General features: G+C 41.0%; 25 non-coding genes across 25 annotated transcripts; all 25 read left to right on the top strand.

The window, feature by feature from the left end:
• The first annotated feature begins 239 nt into the window (after positions 1-239).
• trnav-cac (transfer RNA valine (anticodon CAC)) lies at positions 240-312 on the top strand. Its single transcript has one exon. It is a non-coding gene; the product is annotated as a tRNA-Val (tRNA).
• Positions 313-900: 588 nt separating this feature from the next.
• On the top strand, positions 901-973 carry trnav-aac (transfer RNA valine (anticodon AAC)). Its single transcript has one exon. It is a non-coding gene; the product is annotated as a tRNA-Val (tRNA).
• Positions 974-1486: 513 nt separating this feature from the next.
• trnav-cac (transfer RNA valine (anticodon CAC)) lies at positions 1487-1559 on the top strand. The gene has a single exon. It is a non-coding gene; the product is annotated as a tRNA-Val (tRNA).
• A 588-nt stretch (positions 1560-2147) lies between these two features.
• Positions 2148-2220, top strand: trnav-aac (transfer RNA valine (anticodon AAC)). Its single transcript has one exon. It is a non-coding gene; the product is annotated as a tRNA-Val (tRNA).
• A 513-nt stretch (positions 2221-2733) lies between these two features.
• Positions 2734-2806, top strand: trnav-cac (transfer RNA valine (anticodon CAC)). The gene has a single exon. It is a non-coding gene; the product is annotated as a tRNA-Val (tRNA).
• Positions 2807-4229: 1423 nt separating this feature from the next.
• On the top strand, positions 4230-4302 carry trnav-aac (transfer RNA valine (anticodon AAC)). Its single transcript has one exon. It is a non-coding gene; the product is annotated as a tRNA-Val (tRNA).
• A 513-nt stretch (positions 4303-4815) lies between these two features.
• trnav-cac (transfer RNA valine (anticodon CAC)) lies at positions 4816-4888 on the top strand. Its single transcript has one exon. It is a non-coding gene; the product is annotated as a tRNA-Val (tRNA).
• A 588-nt stretch (positions 4889-5476) lies between these two features.
• Positions 5477-5549, top strand: trnav-cac (transfer RNA valine (anticodon CAC)). The gene has a single exon. It is a non-coding gene; the product is annotated as a tRNA-Val (tRNA).
• A 1349-nt stretch (positions 5550-6898) lies between these two features.
• On the top strand, positions 6899-6971 carry trnav-cac (transfer RNA valine (anticodon CAC)). The gene has a single exon. It is a non-coding gene; the product is annotated as a tRNA-Val (tRNA).
• A 588-nt stretch (positions 6972-7559) lies between these two features.
• Positions 7560-7632, top strand: trnav-cac (transfer RNA valine (anticodon CAC)). The gene has a single exon. It is a non-coding gene; the product is annotated as a tRNA-Val (tRNA).
• An 8639-nt stretch (positions 7633-16271) lies between these two features.
• trnav-gac (transfer RNA valine (anticodon GAC)) lies at positions 16272-16344 on the top strand. Its single transcript has one exon. It is a non-coding gene; the product is annotated as a tRNA-Val (tRNA).
• A 437-nt stretch (positions 16345-16781) lies between these two features.
• On the top strand, positions 16782-16854 carry trnav-cac (transfer RNA valine (anticodon CAC)). Its single transcript has one exon. It is a non-coding gene; the product is annotated as a tRNA-Val (tRNA).
• Positions 16855-17617: 763 nt separating this feature from the next.
• trnav-aac (transfer RNA valine (anticodon AAC)) lies at positions 17618-17690 on the top strand. Its single transcript has one exon. It is a non-coding gene; the product is annotated as a tRNA-Val (tRNA).
• Positions 17691-18203: 513 nt separating this feature from the next.
• Positions 18204-18276, top strand: trnav-cac (transfer RNA valine (anticodon CAC)). Its single transcript has one exon. It is a non-coding gene; the product is annotated as a tRNA-Val (tRNA).
• A 764-nt stretch (positions 18277-19040) lies between these two features.
• Positions 19041-19113, top strand: trnav-aac (transfer RNA valine (anticodon AAC)). Its single transcript has one exon. It is a non-coding gene; the product is annotated as a tRNA-Val (tRNA).
• A 513-nt stretch (positions 19114-19626) lies between these two features.
• Positions 19627-19699, top strand: trnav-cac (transfer RNA valine (anticodon CAC)). The gene has a single exon. It is a non-coding gene; the product is annotated as a tRNA-Val (tRNA).
• A 588-nt stretch (positions 19700-20287) lies between these two features.
• Positions 20288-20360, top strand: trnav-aac (transfer RNA valine (anticodon AAC)). Its single transcript has one exon. It is a non-coding gene; the product is annotated as a tRNA-Val (tRNA).
• A 512-nt stretch (positions 20361-20872) lies between these two features.
• Positions 20873-20945, top strand: trnav-cac (transfer RNA valine (anticodon CAC)). Its single transcript has one exon. It is a non-coding gene; the product is annotated as a tRNA-Val (tRNA).
• A 588-nt stretch (positions 20946-21533) lies between these two features.
• On the top strand, positions 21534-21606 carry trnav-aac (transfer RNA valine (anticodon AAC)). The gene has a single exon. It is a non-coding gene; the product is annotated as a tRNA-Val (tRNA).
• A 513-nt stretch (positions 21607-22119) lies between these two features.
• trnav-cac (transfer RNA valine (anticodon CAC)) lies at positions 22120-22192 on the top strand. Its single transcript has one exon. It is a non-coding gene; the product is annotated as a tRNA-Val (tRNA).
• A 588-nt stretch (positions 22193-22780) lies between these two features.
• Positions 22781-22853, top strand: trnav-aac (transfer RNA valine (anticodon AAC)). Its single transcript has one exon. It is a non-coding gene; the product is annotated as a tRNA-Val (tRNA).
• Positions 22854-23365: 512 nt separating this feature from the next.
• Positions 23366-23438, top strand: trnav-cac (transfer RNA valine (anticodon CAC)). Its single transcript has one exon. It is a non-coding gene; the product is annotated as a tRNA-Val (tRNA).
• A 588-nt stretch (positions 23439-24026) lies between these two features.
• On the top strand, positions 24027-24099 carry trnav-aac (transfer RNA valine (anticodon AAC)). Its single transcript has one exon. It is a non-coding gene; the product is annotated as a tRNA-Val (tRNA).
• A 513-nt stretch (positions 24100-24612) lies between these two features.
• Positions 24613-24685, top strand: trnav-cac (transfer RNA valine (anticodon CAC)). Its single transcript has one exon. It is a non-coding gene; the product is annotated as a tRNA-Val (tRNA).
• A 587-nt stretch (positions 24686-25272) lies between these two features.
• On the top strand, positions 25273-25345 carry trnav-aac (transfer RNA valine (anticodon AAC)). The gene has a single exon. It is a non-coding gene; the product is annotated as a tRNA-Val (tRNA).
• The last annotated feature ends 397 nt before the right edge of the window (positions 25346-25742 follow it).

Raw genomic sequence — 25742 nt, forward strand, 5'->3', positions numbered from 1 at the left:
GGAATATGAATGGTGGAAAAACGATTGGAACCATTTTCCTGTTTGACCGCTAGTTTTTAATGGGTATTATGGCTCTTTCTGTGGTACTCAATTTGGGATATTATGTGAGGTAGACTTGTGGGCATTCCTAATATTTTCCACGACTTCCTCTTTTTGTATTGTAGTTTCAGTAGTGTAGTGGTTATCACGTTCGCCTCACACGCGAAAGTCAGTCACACCCTTAGTTTTCCACACATTAGGTTTCCGTAGTGTAGTGGTTATCACGTTCGCCTCACACGCGAAAGGTCCCCGGTTCGAAACCGTGCGGAAACATTTTGTAATATTCAATATTTCCCAATGCCCAGAGGCTAGCATTTGGTTTGAAACAGTTGAGTTTTGTCTAAACCTTGCAGTCTACCTAGATTATTTTCTGTCATTACAGCTGCTTGATGTGACCGCTAGTTTTTAATGGGTACTATACACAATACCCCATAATGACAAAGCGATAACATATAGTTTTTATTAATGAAAAAAATATTTAAAAAAAAACTTATTTACATACGTTTTCAGACCCTTTGCTATGAGGCTGGAAATTGAGCTCAGGTCCATCCTGTTTCCATTGATCATCCTTAGATATTTCTTTAACTTGATTGGAGTCCACCTGTGGTAAATTCAAATGATTGGTCATTTCTGCAGCATTGAAGGTACCCAAGAACACAGTGGCTTCCATCACTCTTAAATGGAAGAAGTTTTGAACCACCAAGCCTCTTCCAAGAGCCGGCGGCACACAATAATTCCCGGCTTCTCAAGCCTTATTGCTTAATTAATGGACTAAGTAATTTCTGATTTCATTAGGTTCTGAGAGCGATAAATGTCCCACCCAGCCAAAGTCAGTCACACCCTTTGAATTCCTCTCATTAGGTTTCTGTAGTGTAGTGGTTATCACGTTCGCTTAACACGCGAAAGGTCCCCGGTTCGAGACCGGGCGGAAACATATTTTAAAAAATTGGACAGTAAGCCTATTCACTTAGGACTCGGTCCCAATTTCGGAATTCATGCTTTTCCTTCGCACTTCTCAATATTTGCTATTCAGACATACCTTTTTTAGTCGCGTAACGCACTCTGCATGTGTGGCTAGCTTGGGCGCTCTGAATACATTCCTGCTACGTGTGGTCTGAGGTCCATAATGATTCAAATAGTTTACCATGCCAGGGTAAGCTGACAAGAAACACAGCCCTTATTTCAAGTGTTTTTAAAATCCCCCGTGGGGAATATGAATGGTGGAAAAACGATTGGAACCATTTTCCTGTTTGACCGCTAGTTTTTAATGGGTATTATGGCTCTTTCTGTGGTACTCAATTTGGGATATTATGTGAGGTAGACTTGTGGGCATTCCTAATATTTTCCACGACTTCCTCTTTTTGTATTGTAGTTTCAGTAGTGTAGTGGTTATCACGTTCGCCTCACACGCGAAAGTCAGTCACACCCTTAGTTTTCCACACATTAGGTTTCCGTAGTGTAGTGGTTATCACATTCGCCTCACACGCGAAAGGTCCCCGGTTCGAAACCGTGCGGAAACATTTTGTAATATTCAATATTTCCCAATGCCCAGAGGCTAGCATTTGGTTTGAAACAGTTGAGTTTTGTCTAAACCTTGCAGTCTACCTAGATTATTTTCTGTCATTACAGCTGCTTGATGTGACCGCTAGTTTTTAATGGGTACTATACACAATACCCCATAATGACAAAGCGATAACATATAGTTTTTATTAATGAAAAAAATATTTAAAAAAAAACTTATTTACATACGTTTTCAGACCCTTTGCTATGAGGCTGGAAATTGAGCTCAGGTCCATCCTGTTTCCATTGATCATCCTTAGATATTTCTTTAACTTGATTGGAGTCCACCTGTGGTAAATTCAAATGATTGGTCATTTCTGCAGCATTGAAGGTACCCAAGAACACAGTGGCTTCCATCACTCTTAAATGGAAGAAGTTTTGAACCACCAAGCCTCTTCCAAGAGCCGGCGGCACACAATAATTCCCGGCTTCTCAAGCCTTATTGCTTAATTAATGGACTAAGTAATTTCTGATTTCATTAGGTTCTGAGAGCGATAAATGTCCCACCCAGCCAAAGTCAGTCACACCCTTTGAATACCTCTCATTAGGTTTCTGTAGTGTAGTGGTTATCACGTTCGCTTAACACGCGAAAGGTCCCCGGTTCGAGACCGGGCGGAAACATATTTAAAAAAATTGGACAGTAAGCCTATTCACTTAGGACTCGGTCCCAATTTCAGAATTCATGCTTTTCCTTCGCACTTCTCAATATTTGCTATTCAGACATACCTTTTTTAGTCGCGTAACGCACTCTGCATGTGTGGCTAGCTTGGGCGCTCTGAATACATTCCTGCTACGTGTGGTCTGAGGTCCATAATGATTCAAATAGTTTACCATGCCAGGGTAAGCTGACAAGAAACACAGCCCTTATTTCAAGTGTTTTTAAAATCCCCCGTGGGGAATATGAATGGTGGAAAAACGATTGGAACCATTTTCCTGTTTGACCGCTAGTTTTTAATGGGTATTATGGCTCTTTCTGTGGTACTCAATTTGGGATATTATGTGAGGTAGACTTGTGGGCATTCCTAATATTTTCCACGACTTCCTCTTTTTGTATTGTAGTTTCAGTAGTGTAGTGGTTATCACGTTCGCCTCACACGCGAAAGTCAGTCACACCCTTAGTTTTCCACACATTAGGTTTCCGTAGTGTAGTGGTTATCACATTCGCCTCACACGCGAAAGGTCCCCGGTTCGAAACCGTGCGGAAACATTTTGTAATATTCAATATTTCCCAATGCCCAGAGGCTAGCATTTGGTTTGAAACAGTTGAGTTTTGTCTAAACCTTGCAGTCTACCTAGATTATTTTCTGTCATTACAGCTGCTTGCTGTGACCGCTAGTTGTTAATGGGTACTATACACAATACCCCATAATGACAAAGCGATAACATATAGTTTTTATTAATGAAAAAAATATTTAAAAAAAAACTTATTTACATACGTTTTCAGACCCTTTGCTATGAGGCTGGAAATTGAGCTCAGGTTCATCCTGTTTCCATTGATCATCCTTAGATGTTTCTTCAACTTGATTGGAGTCCACCTGTGGTAAATTCAAATGATTGGTCATTTCTGCAGCATTGAAGGTACCCAAGAACACAGTGGCTTCCATCACTCTTAAATGGAAGAAGTTTTGAACCACCAAGCCTCTTCCAAGAGCCGGCGGCACACAATAATTCCCGGCTTCTCAAGCCTTATTGCTTAATTAATGGACTAAGTAATTTCTGATTTCATTAGGTTCTGAGAGCGATAAACGTCCCACCCAGCCAAAGTCAGCCACACCCTTTGAATTCCACTCATTAGGTTTCCGTAGTGTAGTGGTTATAACGTTCTCCTCACACGCGAAAGGTCCCCGGTTCGAAACCGGACGGAAGCATTTTGTAATATTCAATATTTCCCAATGCCCAGAGGCTAACATTTGGTTTGAAACAGTGGAGTTTTGTCTAAACCTTGCTGTCTACCTCTCCGACCTGTGGATCAATGTTGCCGTTTTTTGGGGGACCTCCTCCGTGCGATCTGTATGAATGTGACCAGACTGACAGCTTCTCTGAGCCAGGCAAATTCATTTATCAGGGTCATTGTAATGGATATATCCAAATAAATGGCAATATAATCCAAGGTAAAACAAACTAAAATGTAGATTGTTTTCTGTCATTACAGCTGCTTGATGTGACCGCTAGTTTTTAATGGATACTATACACAATACCCCATAATGACAAAGCGATAACATATAGTTTTTATTAATGAAAAAAATATTTAAAAAAAAACTATTTCTATACGTTTTCAGACCCTTTGCTATGAGGCTGGAAATTGAGTTCAGGTCCATCCTGTTTCCATTGATCATCCTTAGATATTTCTTTAACTTGATTGGAGTCCACCTGTGGTAAATTCAAATGATTGGTCATTTCTGCAGCATTGAAGGTACCCAAGAACACAGTGGCTTCCATCACTCTTAAATGGAAGAAGTTTTGAACCACCAAGCCTCTTCCAAGAGCCGGTGGCACACAATAATTCCCGGCTTCTCAAGCCTTATTGCTTAATTAATGGACTAAGTAATTTCTGATTTCATTAGGTTCTGAGAGCGATAAATGTCCCACCCAGCCAAAGTCAGTCACACCCTTTGAATTCCGCTCATTAGGTTTCTGTAGTGTAGTGGTTATCACGTTCGCTTAACACGTGAAAGGTCCCCGGTTCGAGACCGGGCGGAAACATATTTAAAGAAATTGGACAGTAAGCCTATTCACTTAGGACTCGGTCCCAATTTCGGAATTCATGCTTTTCCTTCGCACTTCTCAATATTTGCTATTCAGACATACCTTTTTTAGTCGCGTAACGCACTCTGCATGTGTGGCTAGCTTGGGCGCTCTGAATACATTCCTGCTATGTGTGGTCTGAGGTCCATAATGATTCAAATAGTTTACCATGCCAGGGTAAGCTGACAAGAAACACAGCCCTTATTTCAAGTGTTTTTAAAATCCCCCGTGGGGAATATGAATGGTGGAAAAACGATTGGAACCATTTTCCTGTTTGACCGCTAGTTTTTAATGGGTATTATGGCTCTTTCTGTGGTACTCAATTTGGGATATTATGTGAGGTAGACTTGTGGGCATTCCTAATATTTTCCACGACTTCCTCTTTTTGTATTGTAGTTTCAGTAGTGTAGTGGTTATCACGTTCGCCTCACACGCGAAAGTCAGTCACACCCTTAGTTTTCCACACATTAGGTTTCCGTAGTGTAGTGGTTATCACGTTCGCCTCACACGCGAAAGGTCCCCGGTTCGAAACCGTGCGGAAACATTTTGTAATATTCAATATTTCCCAATGCCCAGAGGCTAGCATTTGGTTTGAAACAGTTGAGTTTTGTCTAAACCTTGCAGTCTACCTAGATTATTTTCTGTCATTACAGCTGCTTGATGTGACCGCTAGTTGTTAATGGGTACTATACACAATACCCCATAATGACAAAGCGATAACATATAGTTTTTATTAATGAAAATAATATTTAAAAAAAAACTTATATACATACGTTTTCAGACCCTTTGCTATGAGGCTGGAAATTGAGCTCAGGTTCATCCTGTTTCCATTGATCATCCTTAGATGTTTCTTCAACTTGATTGGAGTCCACCTGTGGCAAATTCAAATGATTGGTCATTTCTGCAGCATTGAAGGTACCCAAGAACACAGTGGCTTCCATCACTCTTAAATGGAAGAAGTTTTGAACCACCAAGCCTCTTCCAAGAGCCGGCGGCACACAATAATTCCCGGCTTCTCAAGCCTTATTGCTTAATTAATGGACTAAGTAATTTCTGATTTCATTAGGTTCTGAGAGCGATAAACGTCCCACCCAGCCAAAGTCAGCCACACCCTTTGAATTCCACTCGTTAGGTTTCCGTAGTGTAGTGGTTATCACGTTCGCCTCACATGCGGAAGGTCCCCGGTTCGAAACCGGGTGGAAGCATTTTGTAATATTCAATATTTCCCAATGCCCAGAGGCTAACATTTGGTTTGAAACAGTTGAGATTTGTCTAAACCTTGCTGTCTACCTCTCCGACCTGTGGATCAATGTTGCCGTTTTTTGGGGGACCTCCTCCGTGCGATCTGTGTGAATGTGACCAGACTGACAGCTTCTCTGAGCCAGGCAAATTCATTTATCAGGGTCATTGTAATGGATATATCCAAATAAATGGCAATATAATCCAAGGTAAAACAAACTAAAATGTAGATTGTTTTCTGTCATTACAGCTGCTTGATGTGACCGCTAGTTTTTAATGGGTACTATACACAATACCCCATAATGACAAAGCGATAACATATAGTTTTTATTAATGAAAAAAATATTTAAAAAAAAACTTATTTACATACGTTTTCAGACCCTTTGCTATGAGGCTGGAAATTGAGCTCAGGTCCATCCTGTTTCCATTGATCATCCTTAGATGTTTCTTCAACTTGATTGGAGTCCAACTGTGGTAAATTCAAATGATTGGTCATTTCTGCAGCATTGAAGGTACCCAAGAACACAGTGGCTTCCATCACTCTTAAATGGAAGAAGTTTTGAACCACCAAGCCTCTTCCAAGAGCCGGCGGCACACAATAATTCCCGGCTTCTCAAGCCTTATTGCTTAATTAATGGACTAAGTAATTTCTGATTTCATTAGGTTCTGAGAGCGATAAATGTCCCACCCAGCCAAAGTCAGCCACACCCTTTGAATGCCACTAATTAGGTTTCCGTAGTGTAGTGGTTATCTAGTTCGCTTAACACGCGAAAGGTCCCCGGTTCGAGACCGGGCGGAAACATATTTAAAAAAATTGGACAGTAAGCCTATTCACTTAGGACTCGGTCCCAATTTTGGAATTCATGCTTTTCCTTCGCACTTCTCAATATTTGCTATTCAGAAATACCTTTTTTAGTCGCGTAACGCACTCTGCATGTGTGGCTAGCTTGGGTGCTCTGAATACATTCCTGCTACGTGTGGTCTGAGGTCCATAATGATTCAAATAGTTTACCATGCCAGGGTAAGCTGACAAGAAACACAGCCCTTATTTCAAGTGTTTTTAAAATCCCCCGTGGGGAATATGAATGGTGGAAAAACGATTGGAACCATTTTCCTGTTTGACCGCTAGTTTTTAATGGGTATTATGGCTCTTTCTGTGGTACTCAATTTGGGATATTATGTGAGGTAGACTTGTGGGCATTCCTAATATTTTCCACGACTTCCTCTTTTTGTATTGTAGTTTCAGTAGTGTAGTGGTTATCACGTTCGCCTCACACGCGAAAGTCAGTCACACCCTTAGTTTTCCACACATTAGGTTTCCGTAGTGTAGTGGTTATCACGTTCGCCTCACACGCGAAAGGTCCCCGGTTCGAAACCGTGCGGAAACATTTTGTAATATTCAATATTTCCCAATGACCAGAGGCTAGCATTTGGTTTGAAACAGTTGAGTTTTGTCTAAACCTTGCAGTCTACCTAGATTATTTTCTGTCATTACAGCTGCTTGATGTGACCGCTAGTTGTTAATGGGTACTATACACAATACCCCATAATGACAAAGCGATAACATATAGTTTTTATTAATGAAAAAAATATTTTAAAAAAAACTTATATACATACGTTTTCAGACCCTTTGCTATGAGGCTGGAAATTGAGCTCAGGTTCATCCTGTTTCCATTGATCATCCTTAGATGTTTCTTCAACTTGATTGGAGTCCACCTGTGGTAAATTCAAATGATTGGTCATTTCTGCAGCATTGAAGGTACCCAAGAACACAGTGGCTTCCATCACTCTTAAATGGAAGAAGTTTTGAACCACCAAGCCTCTTCCAAGAGCCGGCGGCACACAATAATTCCCGGCTTCTCAAGCCTTATTGCTTAATTAATGGACTAAGTAATTTCTGATTTCATTAGGTTCTGAGAGCGATAAACGTCCCACCCAGCCAAAGTCAGCCACACCCTTTGAATTCCACTCATTAGGTTTCCGTAGTGTAGTGGTTATCACGTTCGCCTCACGCGCGAAAGGTCCCCGGTTCGAAACCGGGCGGAAACATTTTGTAATATTCAATATTTCCCAATGCCCAGAGGCTAACATTTGGTTTGAAACAGTTGAGGTTTGTCTAAACCTTGCTGTCTAGCTCTCCGACCTGTGGATCAATGTTGCCGTTTTTTGGGGGACCTCGTCCGTGCGATCTGTATGAATGTGACCAGACTGACAGCTTCTCTGAGCCAGGCAAATTCATTTATCAGGGTCATTGTAATGGATATATCCAAATAAATGGCAATATAATCCAAGGTAAAACAAACAAAAATGTAGATTGTTTTCTGTCATTACAGCTGCTTGATGTGACGGCTAGTTTTTAATGGAAAACCACACAATACCCCATAATGACAAAGCGATAACATATAGTTTTTATTAATGAAAAAAATATAAAATAAAAAAAACTTATTTACATACGTTTTCAGACCCTTTGCTATGAGGCTGGAAATTGAGCTCAGGTCCATCCTGTTTCCATTGATCATCCTTAGATGTTTCTTCAACTTGATTGGAGTCCACCTGTGGTAAATTCAAATGATTGGTCATTTCTGCAGCATTGAAGGTCCCCAAGAACACAGTGGTTTCCATCACTCTTACATGGCCCCACACGTCCCGCTAGGGGTACCCTCCCCCACTGCTCAACTGACACAGTGGCACACAGAACGCAAAAAATATTCTTAGAAATATTTAACCTCCACACATTAACAAGTCCAATAGCTCAAATGAAAGATAAACACCTTGTTCATCTAGCCACCAAGTCAGATTTCTAAAATGTTTTAAGGGGAAAACATAGCACATATTTATGTCAAACCACCACCAAAGATAGGCTAATTTACATAGCCATTTTGTAGAACAATAGATGCAATCACAAAAGCAGGATTAAAAGAAAAATAATTCACTAACCTTTTGAAAATCTTCATCAGATGACAGGAATAGGACATGTTATACAGTACATTTATGTTTTTTTCAATAATATGCTAATTATATCCATATATCACGGTTTACATAGAAGGTCATGGCCAAAAAATGCTACAACAATGCCCGGAGAAATTATGATAACTCTGCCAGATAACAGAAATACACATCATAAACGTTGACTAAATATACATGTTCTACATATACTTAGAAAGATACACTTCTTCTTAATAAAACAGCTGTGTTACATTTATTTTTAACGTTACAGAATTCGTTCACTTGTCAATAATATGAGACGGCGCTCATAGATTAGCAATATGGCTTCGCTATTTCGGAGTCCACAGAAACACATAATAACCACATAAATCTTCCCTTACCTTAGCCGTTGTTCGATCAGAAGTCGTGGAAGAAGTCATACTTACCAAAACCAGCGTTTCCCTTTCAAATGTGTGTCTTTGGGTTATCAAACGAGACTAATTTCGGCTGAAAAGCACTCAAAAATCTATGGGTTGCGCATCGAAACTTCAAAATTACATATTATATGTCGACTAAACTGGTCAAACTAAGTTCAAATTCGAGCTAAAACATGTTTTAATCATATATAAAAGATATAAGCTCGAAAGCAGAAGCCTACGTCGTTTGGTGGATCTTGGAACAAAAGACAGAATTTGCAGACGCGCGCACGTATTATTGGGGTTTCGCCCCGCCAAAGGGTGAGGGAGCGCGCAATCTTCACAATGACGCGCCCCATTGAAAGAGGACATCGTGCTGAAGAGATAGAAACTGTTTCCAGATCTGTAGCTGGTTGGGAAGGGTGGGGGCGATGACGTCAAAGTTGGGCCAACATTTCTGATGACAGAAAGAGTTTGGAAGAATGGATGCCCTGTGAGTTCTGCTTTACATAGAGACATAATTTGAACGGTTTTAGAAGCTTTAGAGTGTTTTCTATTCAATAATATTTATTATATGCATATATTAGCAATTTTTTACAGATTTTTTGTCAGTTTACTATGGGCACGCATTTCTCCAACGGGGGCAGTATTCTGCCATAGCCTTAACATACCTTAAGGGAAGATTTCGGCAGGTGCCATATGGTTAGTGAGAAAGTCCATATTGGAAATGTACGGTCCCTTACTAGACGTCCGAAATCGTTTGTAAAATTCGCGGACGGCGTCGGGCCGAGCGTCAGGGCCGGACCTACCGGGAAGTCATCAAATGAACTTTGTCGGACATTCGGTTTCCGTTTTACAAAAATAATAAGATTTTGGTCATTTTGCCGCTGTCCCGGAAATTCCCACAAGAGGGCATAAGCAATCATATTGCTATTGGACAAAACATCACGATTCACGACGGGGCCTTATCTCGAAAACTGAAAATATTTCAAAGCCGAAACTCGGTGAGCGTAGGTTTGGCATAACGGGCAGTTGGCCCCGAACAAGATGGCGTCTAGGCCTCAACGGTTTTTGAGTTATGGCCATTTATCTGGGATTAAAGGTCCAAAATGAAAATAGAGAAATTATTTTTCCACTTCACGTCAAAATCAAGGAGCCTCCGGTGTCAATAAAAAAAAAACTGCCATTTATCTATCGTCATTTAAGAGAAATCGTACAACGACAGATTGGTGATGTTCACGGATAGGTGTTTTTTTTTCAACGGTTACAGATCCAGTTGCAGGGTGTTCTTACGAATCTTTTTAAAGTGTGCTGCGGAGCTCTGCGAGATTTCTGTGATTTTTTATGATTTTCTGAAATAACACACACTCCCTAAACCCTCCGTAAACAACTCAGTTCTTAACGTAAAGACTTAAAACTCAGGATTATGTAAAGGCATACCTCAGTCAGGATATGAGTTTATTTATAGCTTCCTGTGCCAACCGGAAGTGCCTTAAATGGTGTCACAGTGGCATTTTCCAAGGGTTAAAAAGGTCAGATCTTTTCAAAACTTCATATGTGTGATTAGGCAACCCCCATAAACTGTAAGGCAGTCATTTCTCCCAACAGATGTCAAAGAAAAGCTCTCTCTCACACACACACACACAGAAGTACACACACAGCAAGGATGGAGTGACAAAGTGCGGTGCTTAAAGACACACAAAGCCTACAATGGCATTTCCATATTCTCTAGGCCGTGCCGAGTTCAACAAGATGCCCCGCTTGACCGTAGCTCGCTCGGTCTAAGCACAGCGACCATTAGAAAAGTAGGCCCAAAATGAAGGCTGGCCCTCAATGTCATTTGCTTTTGGGTGACAGTGAGAGAACCGTTAAGGTGAGAAGCACAATTCGACCTCAGGAACGTACCTGAGGTCCTCCCGATCCGTGCAAGCCTAACGTTGACCGTGTGGCATTAACCCTTAATAGTTAAAAGAAGGTGTTTACTTCAAAGAGTTTGCATTGACTTCTCTCCCCATAGGAATACATTGCCTGCACCCCTAAATTCAACCTGAAGCCTATGTGGGTTATGAATGCCTTATGAACCTGTCTTCTATGACAGTCCATCAGACCACTATGAGGTCTACCTGTGCCAATTCTAAGCTTCCTGAAGCAAACAGAAGTGGTTAAATTAACCCAAAAGGTGTTTTGATGTACATAACCTTCAAAGGTGAAAATGACTACATTCAACCCTGTGTAGATCGTAGATCAGTCAATTCTTAACTTAAAGGCTTAAAACTCAGGATTCTTTAAGTTTCTATGTCAATCAAGACATGTGTTTACTTATAGCTTCCTGTGCCAACCGGAAGTGCCTTTAATTGGGTCACACTGTCTGTTTTGAAGGGTTAGAAAAGTCACATCTCTCCAAAACTTCATATGTGTGACTAGGTAACCCTCCTAAACTGTAAATCAGTCATTTCTCCCAGCAGATGTCAAAGAAAAGCTCTCACACACACACACAGCAAGGATGGAGTGATAAAGTGCGGTGCTCAAAGACACAGAGAGCAGGCAATGGCATAAACATAATCTCTAGGCCGTGCCGAGTTCAACGAGATATCCCGCTTGACCGTAGCTCGCTCGGTCTAAGCGCAGCGACCATTAGAAAAGTAGGCCCAAAATGAAGCCTGCCCCACAACGTCATTTGCTTTTGGGTGACAGTGAGAGAACCGTTAGGGTGAGAAGCACAATTCGACCTCAGGTACGTTCCTAAGGTCCTCCCGATTCGTGCAAGCCTAACGTTGACTGTGTGGCATTAACCCTTAATAGTTAAAAGAAGGTGTTTACTTCAAAGAGTTTGCATTGACTTCTCTCAACATAGGAATACATTGCCTGCACCCCTAAATTCAACCTGAAGCCTATGTGGGTTATGAATGCCTTATGAACCTGTCTTCTATGACAGTCCATCAGACCACTATGAGGTCTACCTGTGCCAATTCTAAGCTTCCTGAAGCAACCGGAAGTGATTGAAATCACCTTATCAGTGTTGATCCATACACTGCCTGCAGTTTGATAGACATAGTGCATTCAACCCTGTGTAGATCAGTCAATTCTTAACTTAAAGACTTAAAACTCAGGATTCTGTAAGTGTCTATGTCAATCAAGACATGTGTTTACTTATAGCTTCCTGTGCCAACCGGAAGTGCCTTTAATTGGGTCACACTGTCTGTTTTGAAGGGTTAGAAAAGTCACATCTCTCCAAAACTTCATATGTGTGACTAGGTAACCCTCATGAACTGTAAATCAGTCATTTCTCCCAACAGATGTCAAAGAAAAGCTTTCACATACACACACAGCAAGGATGGAGTGATAAAGTGCGGTGCTCAAAGACACAGAGAGCAGGCAATGGCATAAACATAATCTCTAGGCCGTGCCGAGTTCAACGAGATATCCCGCTTGACCGTAGCTCGCTCGGTCTAGGCGCAGCGACCATTAGAAAAGTAGGCCCAAAATGAAGCCTCCACCACAACATCATTTGCTTTTGGGTGACAGCGGCGGAACCGTTAGGTTTAGAAGGACAATTCAACCACAGGAATGTTCCTAAGGTCCTCCCGATCTGTGCAAGCCTAACCTTGACCGTGTGGCATTAACCCTTAACAGTAAAACAGGGTTTTTTGATCTCACAAATTACAATGACTTCTCTCCCCATTGGAATACATTGCCTGCACACCTAAATTCAACCTGAAGCCTATATGGGTTATGAATGCCGTATGAACCTGTCTTCGGTAACAGTCCATCAAGCCACTATGAGGTCTACCTGTGTCGATTCTAAGCTTCCTGGAGCAACCGGAAGTGGTTAAAATCACCCTAAAAGTGTATACCCATACCCTGCCTGCAGTTTGATAGACATAGTGCATTCAACCCTGTGTAAATCAGTCAGTTCTTAACATAAGGACTTAAAACTCAGGATTCTGTAAAAGCATACCCCAATGAGGATATGTGTTGATTTATAGCTTCCTGTGCCAACCGGAAGTGCCATAATTGGTGTCTCTTGGGCTGTTTCGAGGGGTTAAAAAAGTCAGATCTTTCCAAAACTTCATATATGTGATTAGGCAACCCCCATGAACTGTAAATCAGTCATTTTTCCCATAAAATTTCAAAGGAAAAATAAATCACACTAAAACACAACTTGGATGGAGGGACGTATTGGGGTGCGTAGAGACAGACAGTGACTGCAATAGTTAGCTTTGTCTGAAACTTTAGAATCCTGTTCTAGACCTCCGGTCAATAGTGCGTGGTGAGTTACGTGGCTCTAGAAGGTTCTCGGACCGAGAAACAGCCTCGTACATTTGCAATGACTTCAATTCATTTTGACCGTTACGAAAATGACGACATTTAGAAAAGTCTCAGAAACGCAAGACTAGGTGCATTGCGACCGTCTCGTTCCATAGAGACGGACCCCAACGTTTCTGTCCGATAGCTCATTCAAGGACCCCGTAGCAAGTCATGGAAAAAAGTGGATTTTCAGCACCAATTAGGGTTTTGCTCGGACACCAAATGACCGATCAAGCCGAAACTTGGGATTCGGGGTCGCCTCAGCTAGGCCTACACATAACATAAGAAATGGACCCGCAGCTAGAACGTAACTACGTGTTTTATGTTTTTTTTATGGTTTGAACCGAAGGCGTTGTGAATTTTGGGCCAGCTCTGAAGTATGTGATAGTTGGCTACTAAACGAGTTGGAAAAAGTGGGTTTGGTGTCAGTTTGTATCAGTTTGGTGTCAGAATGATATCTAATTGACTGACGGACGGTGACTTGCTGGTGACTCTTGTCCATTTGCAATATGTTTAAACAGTGAGGTACCATCACCAAAGTGACATTCTGAAATCAACCCTAACGAGCGACTGAGATTAACCAGAATCACTGCCCAGCCATCCCGAGTTCATCGGGCCAGTCAATTTCACATTCCTGCAGGATTTTTATAGCATGACAAATTCGTGATGGTACCTGCCCATTGAACCATATTGCAAATGCACAGTGACTTTGCAAAAGTAAGAAAACATAAACAAATGGACATAATGAAATCACCATATTTTTATTTTTGGGTTACCAGTTGCACAACAATGCACGTACACTTGCAATATGATTCAACAGTGAAAAAACATCACAAAATGGACATGATGAAGTCAACACAATGAGCGATGGAAAGGAGCAACTATCACTGCCAGGCCATCCCGAGTTCATCTGGCCAGTCAATTTTGCATTTCTGCAGGATTTTTGAGCATGTCAAATTTCTTATGGTAAATGCCCATTGAAGCATATTGCAAATGCCCGTACACTTGCAATATGATTCAACAGTGAAAAAACATCACAAAATGGACATGATGAAGTCAACACAATGAGCGATGGAAAGGAGCAACTATCACTGCCAGGCCATCCCGAGTTCATCTGGCCAGTCAATTTTGCATTTCTGCAGGATTTTTGAGCATGTCAAATTTCTTATGGTAAATACCCATTGAACCATATTGCAAATGCCCGTACACTTGCAATATGATTCAACAGTGAAAAAACATCACAAAATGGACATGATGAAGTCAACACAATGAGCGATGGAAAGGAGCAACTATCACTGCCAGGCCATCCCGAGTTCACCTGGCCAGTCAATTTTGCATTTCTGCAGGATTTTTGAGCATGTCAAATTTCTTATGGTATTTGGCCCCAAAAAAAGTGACTTTTGACTTTTGACTTCCTATGAAATCATATTGCAAATGGACAAATCATATTCCTTATGCACAAGTAAAAAAAAAATTATGATAATACAATTTTACAAATGTATATTCATATAGTTCTTACACAATTGACATAAAATCGAAACAATTTCGAAAAACGGTCCAGAAAGAACTTTTTTACGAGGGTGATAAGTTTTTAAAAAAGTTCACATTTTCGACATTTGACTTCATATTGCAAATGGACAAAACATATTTCTTACGCGCATGTAAAAAAAAAAATATTATGCTAATAAAATTGGACAAAAGTATGTTGATACAGTTCTTATACATGTGTAATTGAATTTTGAAAAACGGTCCAGAAAGCACTTTTTTAAGGGGTGATAATTTTTGACAGAAAAATCATTTTTCAAAATTTTGCTTTTGGATGTTGACTTGATGTCCATTTCCAATATGAAAAACCACGGTGGAGCGCACTCACCCCCTGTTGGATTTTTGAAGTGTTACAACTGGCAATAGCCATATGACATTTGCCATCAACTTTGCACGAATTTACGTCCAATTGGGTGGTATTGACCAATGTGTATATGGTTTGTCCGGTGCCAATGACTTGCCATTCATTTTTGTCCACTTCAGGGGGGTCTTCCCTTACAGGATAATTATGGAAGAAGTTTTGAACCACCAAGCCTCTTCCAAGAGCCGGCGGCACACAATAATTTCTGGCTTCTCAAGCCTTATTGCTTAATTAATGGACTAAGTAATTTCTGATTTCATTAGGTTCTGAGAGCGATAAATGTCCCACCCAGCCAAAGTCAGCCACACCCTTTGAATTCCACTCATTAGGTTTCCGTAGTGTAGTGGTTATCACGTTCGCATCACACGCGAAAGTCAGTCACACCCTTAGTTTTCCACACATTAGGTTTCCGTAGTCTAGTGGTTATCACATTCGCCTCACACGTGAAAGGTCCCCGGTTCGAAACCGTGCGGAAATATGTTGTAATATTCAATATTTCCCAATGCCCAGAGGCTAGCATTTGGTTTGAAACAGTTGAGTTTTGTCTAAACCTTGCAGTCTACCTAGATTATTTGTAATGGATATATCCAAATAAATGGCAATATAATCCAAGGTAAAACAAACAAAAATGTTGATTGTTTTCTGTCATTACAGCTGCTTGATGTGACCGCTAGTTTTTAATGGGTACTATACACAATACCCCATAATGACAAAGCGATAAAATATAGTTTTTATTAATGAAAAAAAAATTAAAAAAAAAACTTATTTACATACGTTTTCAGACCCTTTGCTATGAGGCTGGAAATTGAGCTCAGGTCCATCCTGTTTCCATTGATCATCCTTAGATGTTTCTTCAACTTGATTGGAGTCCAACTGTGGTAAATTCAAATGATTGGTCATTTCTGCAGCATTGAAGGTACCCAAGAACACAGTGGCTTCCATCACTCTTAAATGGAAGAAGTTTTGAACCACCAAGCCTCTTCCAAGAGCCGGCGGCACACAATAATTCCCGGCTTCTCAAGCCTTATTGCTTAATTAATGGACTAAGTAATTTCTGATTTCATTAGGTTCTGAGAGCGATAAATGTCCCACCCAGCCAAAGTAAGCCACACCCTTTGAATTCCACTCATTAGGTTTCCGTAGTGTAGTGGTTATCACGTTTGCTTGACACGCGAAAGGTCCCCGGTTCGAGACCGGGCAGAAACACATTTGAACAAATTGGACAGTAAGCCTATTCACTTAGGACTCGGTCCCAATTTAGGAATTCATGCTTTTCCTTCACACTTCTCAATATTTGCTATTCAGACTTACCTTTTTTAGTCACATAACGCACTCTGCATGTGTGGCTAGCTTGGGTGCTCTGAATACATTCCTGCTACGTGTGGTCTGAGGTCCATAATGATTCAAATAGTTTACCATGCCAGGGTAAGCTGACAAGAAACACAGCCCTTATTTCAAGTGTTTTTAAAATCCCCCGTGGGGAATATGAATGGTGGAAAAACGATTGGAACCATTTTCCTGTTTGACCGCTAGTTTTTAATGGGTATTATGGCTCTTTCTGTGGTACTCAATTTGGGATATTATGTGAGGTAGACTTGTGGGCATTCCTAATATTTTCCACGACTTCCTCTTTTTGTATTGTAGTTTCAGTAGTGTAGTGGTTATCACGTTCGCCTCACACGCGAAAGGTCCCCGGTTCGAAACCGGGCGGAAGCATTTTGTAATATTCAATATTTCCCAAATCCCAGAGGCTAACATTTGGTTTGAAACAGTTGAGATTTGTCTAAACCTTGCTGTCTACCTCTCCGACCTGTGGATCAATGTTGCCGTTTTTTGGGGGACCTCCTCCGTGCGATCTGTATGAATGTGACCAGACTGACAGCTTCTCTGAGCCAGGCAAATTCATTTATCAGGGTCATTGTAATGGATATATCCAAATAAATGGCAATATAATCCAAGGTAAAACAAACTAAAATGTAGATTGTTTTCTGTCATTACAGCTGCTTGATGTGACCGCTAGTTGTTAATGGGTACTATACACAATACCCCATAATGACAAAGCGATAACATATAGTTTTTATTAATGAAAAAAATATTTAAAAAAAAACTTATTTACATACGTTTTCAGACCATTTGCTATGAGGCTGGAAATGGAGCTCAGGTCCATCCTGTTTCCATTGATCATCCTTAGATATTTCTTTAACTTGATTGGAGTCCACCTGTGGTAAATTCAAATGATTGGTCATTTCTGCAGCATTGAAGGTACCCAAGAACACAGTGGCTTCCATCACTCTTAAATGGAAGAAGTTTTGAACCACCAAGCCTCTTCCAAGAGCCGGCGGCACACAATAATTCCCGGCTTCTCAAGCCTTATTGCTTAATTAATGGACTAAGTAATTTCTGACTTCATTAGGTTCTGAGAGCGATAAATGTCCCACCCAGCCAAAGTCAGCCACACCCTTTGAATTCCACTCATTAGGTTTCCGTAGTGTAGTAGTTATCACGTTCGCTTAACACGCGAAAGGTCCCCGGTTCGAGACCGGGCGGAAACATATTTAAAAAAATTGGACAGTAAGCCTATTCACTTAGGACTCGGTCCCAATTTCGGAATTCATGCTTTTCCTTCGCACTTCTCAATATTTGTTATTCAGACATACCTTTTTTAGTCGCGTAACGCACTCTGCATGTGTGGCTAGCTTGGGCGCTCTGAATACATTCCTGCTACGTGTGGTCTGAGGTCCATAATGATTCAAATAGTTTACCATGCCAGGGTAAGCCGACAAGAAACACAGCCCTTATTTCAAGTGTTTTTAAAATCCCCCGTGGGGAACATGAATGGTGGAAAAACGATTGGAAGCATTTTCCTGTTTGACCGCTAGTTTTTAATGGATATTATGGCTCTTGCTGTGGTACTCAATTTGGGATATTATGTGAGGTAGACTTGTGGGCATTCCTAATATTTTCCACGACTTCCTCTTTTTGTATTGTAGTTTCAGTAGTGTAGTGGTTATCACGTTCGCCTCACACGCGAAAGTCAGTCACACCCTTAGTTTTCCACACATTAGGTTTCCGTAGTGTAGTGGTTATCACGTTCGCTTCACACGCGAAAGGTCCCCGGTTCGAAACCGGGCGGAAACATTTTGTAATATTCAATATTTCCCAATGCCCAGAGGCTAACATTTGGTTTGAAACAGTTGAGGTTTGTCTAAACCTTGCTGTCTAGCTCTCCGACCTGTGGATCAATGTTGCCGTTTTTTGGGGGACCTCCTCCGTGCGATCTGTATGAATGTGACCAGACTGACAGCTTCTCTGAGCCAGGCAAATTCATTTATCAGGGTCATTGTAATGGATATATCCAAATAAATGGCAATATAATCCAAGGTAAAACAAACTAAAATGTAGATTGTTTTCTGTCATTACAGCTGCTTGATGTGACCGCTAGTTTTTAATGGGTACTATACACAATACCCCATAATGACAAAGCGATAACATATAGTTTTTATTAATGAAAAAAATATTTAAAAAAAAACGTATTTACATACGTTTTCAGACCCTTTGCTATGAGGCTGGAAATTGAGCTCAGGTCCATCCTGTTTCCATTGATCATCCTTAGATATTTCTTTAACTTGATTGGAGTCCACCTGTGGTAAATTCAAATGATTGGTCATTTCTGCAGCATTGAAGGTACCCAAGAACACAGTGGCTTCCATCACTCTTAAATGGAAGAAGTTTTGAACCACCAAGCCTCTTCCAAGAGCCGGCGGCACACAATAATTCCCGGCTTCTCAAGCCTTATTGCTTAATTAATGGACTAAGTAATTTCTGATTTCATTAGGTTCTGAGAGCGATAAATGTCCCACCCAGCCAAAGTCAGTCCACACCCTTTGAATTCCACTCATTAGGTTTCCGTAGTGTAGTGGTTATCACGTTCGCTTAACACGCGAAAGGTCCCCGGTTCGAGACCGGGCGGAAACATATTTTAAAAAATTGGACAGTAAGCCTATTCACTTAGGACTCGGTCCCAATTTCGGAATTCATGCTTTTCCTTCGCACTTCTCAATATTTGCTATTCAGACATACCTTTTTTAGTCGCGTAACGCACTCTGCATGTGTGGCTAGCTTGGGCGCTCTGAATACATTCCTGCTACGTGTGGTCTGAGGTCCATAATGATTCAAATAGTTTACCATGCCAGGGTAAGCTGACAAGAAACACAGCCCTTATTTCAAGTGTTTTTAAAATCCCCCGTGGGGAATATGAATGGTGGAAAAACGATTGGAACCATTTTCCTGTTTGACCGCTAGTTTTTAATGGGTATTATGGCTCTTTCTGTGGTACTCAATTTGGGATATTATGTGAGGTAGACTTGTGGGCATTCCTAATATTTTCCACGACTTCCTCTTTTTGTATTGTAGTTTCAGTAGTGTAGTGGTTATCACGTTCGCCTCACACGCGAAAGTCAGTCACACCCTTAGTTTTCCACACATTAGGTTTCCGTAGTGTAGTGGTTATCACGTTCGCCTCACACGCGAAAGGTCCCCGGTTCGAAACCGTGCGGAAACATTTTGTAATATTCAATATTTCCCAATGCCCAGAGGCTAGCATTTGGTTTGAAACAGTTGAGTTTTGTCTAAACCTTGCAGTCTACCTAGATTATTTTCTGTCATTACAGCTGCTTGATGTGACCGCTAGTTTTTAATGGGTACTATACACAATACCCCATAATGACAAAGCGATAACATATAGTTTTTATTAATGAAAAAAATATTTAAAAAAAAACTTATTTACATACGTTTTCAGACCCTTTGCTATGAGGCTGGAAATTGAGCTCAGGTCCATCCTGTTTCCATTGATCATCCTTAGATATTTCTTTAACTTGATTGGAGTCCACCTGTGGTAAATTCAAATGATTGGTCATTTCTGCAGCATTGAAGGTACCCAAGAACACAGTGGCTTCCATCACTCTTAAATGGAAGAAGTTTTGAACCACCAAGCCTCTTCCAAGAGCCGGCGGCACACAATAATTCCCGGCTTCTCAAGCCTTATTGCTTAATTAATGGACTAAGTAATTTCTGATTTCATTAGGTTCTGAGAGCGATAAATGTCCCACCCAGCCAAAGTCAGTCACACCCTTTGAATTCCACTCATTAGGTTTCTGTAGTGTAGTGGTTATCACGTTCGCTTAACACGCGAAAGGTCCCCGGTTCGAGACCGGGCGGAAACATATTTAAAAAATTGGACAGTAAGCCTATTCACTTAGGACTCGGTCCCAATTTCGGAATTCATGCTTTTCCTTCGCACTTCTCAATATTTGCTATTCAGACATACCTTTTTTAGTCGCGTAACGCACTCTGCATGTGTGGCTAGCTTGGGCGCTCTGAATACATTCCTGCTACGTGTGGTCTGAGGTCCATAATGATTCAAATAGTTTACCATGCCAGGGTAAGCTGACAAGAAACACAGCCCTTATTTCAAGTGTTTTTAAAATCCCCCGTGGGGAATATGAATGGTGGAAAAACGATTGGAACCATTTTCCTGTTTGACCGCTAGTTTTTAATGGGTATTATGGCTCTTTCTGTGGTACTCAATTTGGGATATTATGTGAGGTAGACTTGTGGGCATTCCTAATATTTTCCACGACTTCCTCTTTTTGTATTGTAGTTTCAGTAGTGTAGTGGTTATCACGTTCGCCTCACACGCGAAAGTCAGTCACACCCTTAGTTTTCCACACATTAGGTTTCCGTAGTGTAGTGGTTATCACGTTCGCCTCACACGCGAAAGGTCCCCGGTTCGAAACCGTGCGGAAACATTTTGTAATATTCAATATTTCCCAATGCCCAGAGGCTAGCATTTGGTTTGAAACAGTTGAGTTTTGTCTAAACCTTGCAGTCTACCTAGATTATTTTCTGTCATTACAGCTGCTTGATGTGACCGCTAGTTTTTAATGGGTACTATACACAATACCCCATAATGACAAAGCGATAACATATAGTTTTTATTAATGAAAAAAATATTTAAAAAAAAACTTATTTACATACGTTTTCAGACCCTTTGCTATGAGGCTGGAAATTGAGCTCAGGTCCATCCTGTTTCCATTGATCATCCTTAGATATTTCTTTAACTTGATTGGAGTCCACCTGTGGTAAATTCAAATGATTGGTCATTTCTGCAGCATTGAAGGTACCCAAGAACACAGTGGCTTCCATCACTCTTAAATGGAAGAAGTTTTGAACCACCAAGCCTCTTCCAAGAGCCGGCGGCACACAATAATTCCCGGCTTCTCAAGCCTTATTGCTTAATTAATGGACTAAGTAATTTCTGATTTCATTAGGTTCTGAGAGCGATAAATGTCCCACCCAGCCAAAGTCAGTCACACCCTTTGAATTCCACTCATTAGGTTTCTGTAGTGTAGTGGTTATCACGTTCGCTTAACACGCGAAAGGTCCCCGGTTCGAGACCGGGCGGAAACATATTTAAAAAAATTGGACAGTAAGCCTATTCACTTAGGACTCGGTCCCAATTTCGGAATTCATGCTTTTCCTTCGCACTTCTCAATATTTGCTATTCAGACATACCTTTTTTAGTCGCGTAACGCACTCTGCATGTGTGGCTAGCTTGGGCGCTCTGAATACATTCCTGCTACGTGTGGTCTGAGGTCCATAATGATTCAAATAGTTTACCATGCCAGGGTAAGCTGACAAGAAACACAGCCCTTATTTCAAGTGTTTTTAAAATCCCCCGTGGGGAATATGAATGGTGGAAAAACGATTGGAACCATTTTCCTGTTTGACCGCTAGTTTTTAATGGGTATTATGGCTCTTTCTGTGGTACTCAATTTGGGATATTATGTGAGGTAGACTTGTGGGCATTCCTAATATTTTCCACGACTTCCTCTTTTTGTATTGTAGTTTCAGTAGTGTAGTGGTTATCACGTTCGCCTCACACGCGAAAGTCAGTCACACCCTTAGTTTTCCACACATTAGGTTTCCGTAGTGTAGTGGTTATCACGTTCGCCTCACACGCGAAAGGTCCCCGGTTCGAAACCGTGCGGAAACATTTTGTAATATTCAATATTTCCCAATGCCCAGAGGCTAGCATTTGGTTTGAAACAGTTGAGTTTTGTCTAAACCTTGCAGTCTACCTAGATTATTTTCTGTCATTACAGCTGCTTGATGTGACCGCTAGTTTTTAATGGGTACTATACACAATACCCCATAATGACAAAGCGATAACATATAGTTTTTATTAATGAAAAAAATATTTAAAAAAAAACTTATTTACATACGTTTTCAGACCCTTTGCTATGAGGCTGGAAATTGAGCTCAGGTCCATCCTGTTTCCATTGATCATCCTTAGATATTTCTTTAACTTGATTGGAGTCCACCTGTGGTAAATTCAAATGATTGGTCATTTCTGCAGCATTGAAGGTACCCAAGAACACAGTGGCTTCCATCACTCTTAAATGGAAGAAGTTTTGAACCACCAAGCCTCTTCCAAGAGCCGGCGGCACACAATAATTCCCGGCTTCTCAAGCCTTATTGCTTAATTAATGGACTAAGTAATTTCTGATTTCATTAGGTTCTGAGAGCGATAAATGTCCCACCCAGCCAAAGTCAGTCACACCCTTTGAATTCCACTCATTAGGTTTCTGTAGTGTAGTGGTTATCACGTTCGCTTAACACGCGAAAGGTCCCCGGTTCGAGACCGGGCGGAAACATATTTAAAAAATTGGACAGTAAGCCTATTCACTTAGGACTCGGTCCCAATTTCGGAATTCATGCTTTTCCTTCGCACTTCTCAATATTTGCTATTCAGACATACCTTTTTTAGTCGCGTAACGCACTCTGCATGTGTGGCTAGCTTGGGCGCTCTGAATACATTCCTGCTACGTGTGGTCTGAGGTCCATAATGATTCAAATAGTTTACCATGCCAGGGTAAGCTGACAAGAAACACAGCCCTTATTTCAAGTGTTTTTAAAATCCCCCGTGGGGAATATGAATGGTGGAAAAACGATTGGAACCATTTTCCTGTTTGACCGCTAGTTTTTAATGGGTATTATGGCTCTTTCTGTGGTACTCAATTTGGGATATTATGTGAGGTAGACTTGTGGGCATTCCTAATATTTTCCACGACTTCCTCTTTTTGTATTGTAGTTTCAGTAGTGTAGTGGTTATCACGTTCGCCTCACACGCGAAAGTCAGTCACACCCTTAGTTTTCCACACATTAGGTTTCCGTAGTGTAGTGGTTATCACGTTCGCCTCACACGCGAAAGGTCCCCGGTTCGAAACCGTGCGGAAACATTTTGTAATATTCAATATTTCCCAATGCCCAGAGGCTAGCATTTGGTTTGAAACAGTTGAGTTTTGTCTAAACCTTGCAGTCTACCTAGATTATTTTCTGTCATTACAGCTGCTTGATGTGACCGCTAGTTTTTAATGGGTACTATACACAATACCCCATAATGACAAAGCGATAACATATAGTTTTTATTAATGAAAAAAATATTTAAAAAAAAACTTATTTACATACGTTTTCAGACCCTTTGCTATGAGGCTGGAAATTGAGCTCAGGTCCATCCTGTTTCCATTGATCATCCTTAGATATTTCTTTAACTTGATTGGAGTCCACCTGTGGTAAATTCAAATGATTGGTCATTTCTGCAGCATTGAAGGTACCCAAGAACACAGTGGCTTCCATCACTCTTAAATGGAAGAAGTTTTGAACCACCAAGCCTCTTCCAAGAGCCGGCGGCACACAATAATTCCCGGCTTCTCAAGCCTTATTGCTTAATTAATGGACTAAGTAATTTCTGATTTCATTAGGTTCTGAGAGCGATAAATGTCCCACCCAGCCAAAGTCAGTCACACCCTTTGAATTCCTCTCATTAGGTTTCTGTAGTGTAGTGGTTATCACGTTCGCTTAACACGCGAAAGGTCCCCGGTTCGAGACCGGGCGGAAACATATTTAAAAAAATTGGACAGTAAGCCTATTCACTTAGGACTCGGTCCCAATTTCGGAATTCATGCTTTTCCTTCGCACTTCTCAATATTTGCTATTCAGACATACCTTTTTTAGTCGCGTAACGCACTCTGCATGTGTGGCTAGCTTGGGCGCTCTGAATACATTCCTGCTACGTGTGGTCTGAGGTCCATAATGATTCAAATAGTTTACCATGCCAGGGTAAGCTGACAAGAAACACAGCCCTTATTTCAAGTGTTTTTAAAATCCCCCGTGGGGAATATGAATGGTGGAAAAACGATTGGAACCATTTTCCTGTTTGACCGCTAGTTTTTAATGGGTATTATGGCTCTTTCTGTGGTACTCAATTTGGGATATTATGTGAGGTAGACTTGTGGGCATTCCTAATATTTTCCACGACTTCCTCTTTTTGTATTGTAGTTTCAGTAGTGTAGTGGTTATCACGTTCGCCTCACACGCGAAAGTCAGTCACACCCTTAGTTTTCCACACATTAGGTTTCCGTAGTGTAGTGGTTATCACGTTCGCCTCACACGCGAAAGGTCCCCGGTTCGAAACCGTGCGGAAACATTTTGTAATATTCAATATTTCCCAATGCCCAGAGGCTAGCATTTGGTTTGAAACAGTTGAGTTTTGTCTAAACCTTGCAGTCTACCTAGATTATTTTCTGTCATTACAGCTGCTTGATGTGACCGCTAGTTTTTAATGGGTACTATACACAATACCCCATAATGACAAAGCGATAACATATAGTTTTTATTAATGAAAAAAATATTTAAAAAAAACTTATTTACATACGTTTTCAGACCCTTTGCTATGAGGCTGGAAATTGAGCTCAGGTCCATCCTGTTTCCATTGATCATCCTTAGATATTTCTTTAACTTGATTGGAGTCCACCTGTGGTAAATTCAAATGATTGGTCATTTCTGCAGCATTGAAGGTACCCAAGAACACAGTGGCTTCCATCACTCTTAAATGGAAGAAGTTTTGAACCACCAAGCCTCTTCCAAGAGCCGGCGGCACACAATAATTCCCGGCTTCTCAAGCCTTATTGCTTAATTAATGGACTAAGTAATTTCTGATTTCATTAGGTTCTGAGAGCGATAAATGTCCCACCCAGCCAAAGTCAGTCACACCCTTTGAATTCCACTCATTAGGTTTCTGTAGTGTAGTGGTTATCACGTTCGCTTAACACGCGAAAGGTCCCCGGTTCGAGACCGGGCGGAAACATATTTTAAAAAATTGGACAGTAAGCCTATTCACTTAGGACTCGGTCCCAATTTCGGAATTCATGCTTTTCCTTCGCACTTCTCAATATTTGCTATTCAGACATACCTTTTTTAGTCGCGTAACGCACTCTGCATGTGTGGCTAGCTTGGGCGCTCTGAATACATTCCTGCTACGTGTGGTCTGAGGTCCATAATGATTCAAATAGTTTACCATGCCAGGGTAAGCTGACAAGAAACACAGCCCTTATTTCAAGTGTTTTTAAAATCCCCCGTGGGGAATATGAATGGTGGAAAAACGATTGGAACCATTTTCCTGTTTGACCGCTAGTTTTTAATGGGTATTATGGCTCTTTCTGTGGTACTCAATTTGGGATATTATGTGAGGTAGACTTGTGGGC

Source organism: Oncorhynchus kisutch, unplaced genomic scaffold (assembly GCF_002021735.2).
Source record: "Oncorhynchus kisutch isolate 150728-3 unplaced genomic scaffold, Okis_V2 scaffold3947, whole genome shotgun sequence".
NCBI classification, from domain to species: domain Eukaryota; kingdom Metazoa; phylum Chordata; class Actinopteri; order Salmoniformes; family Salmonidae; genus Oncorhynchus; species Oncorhynchus kisutch.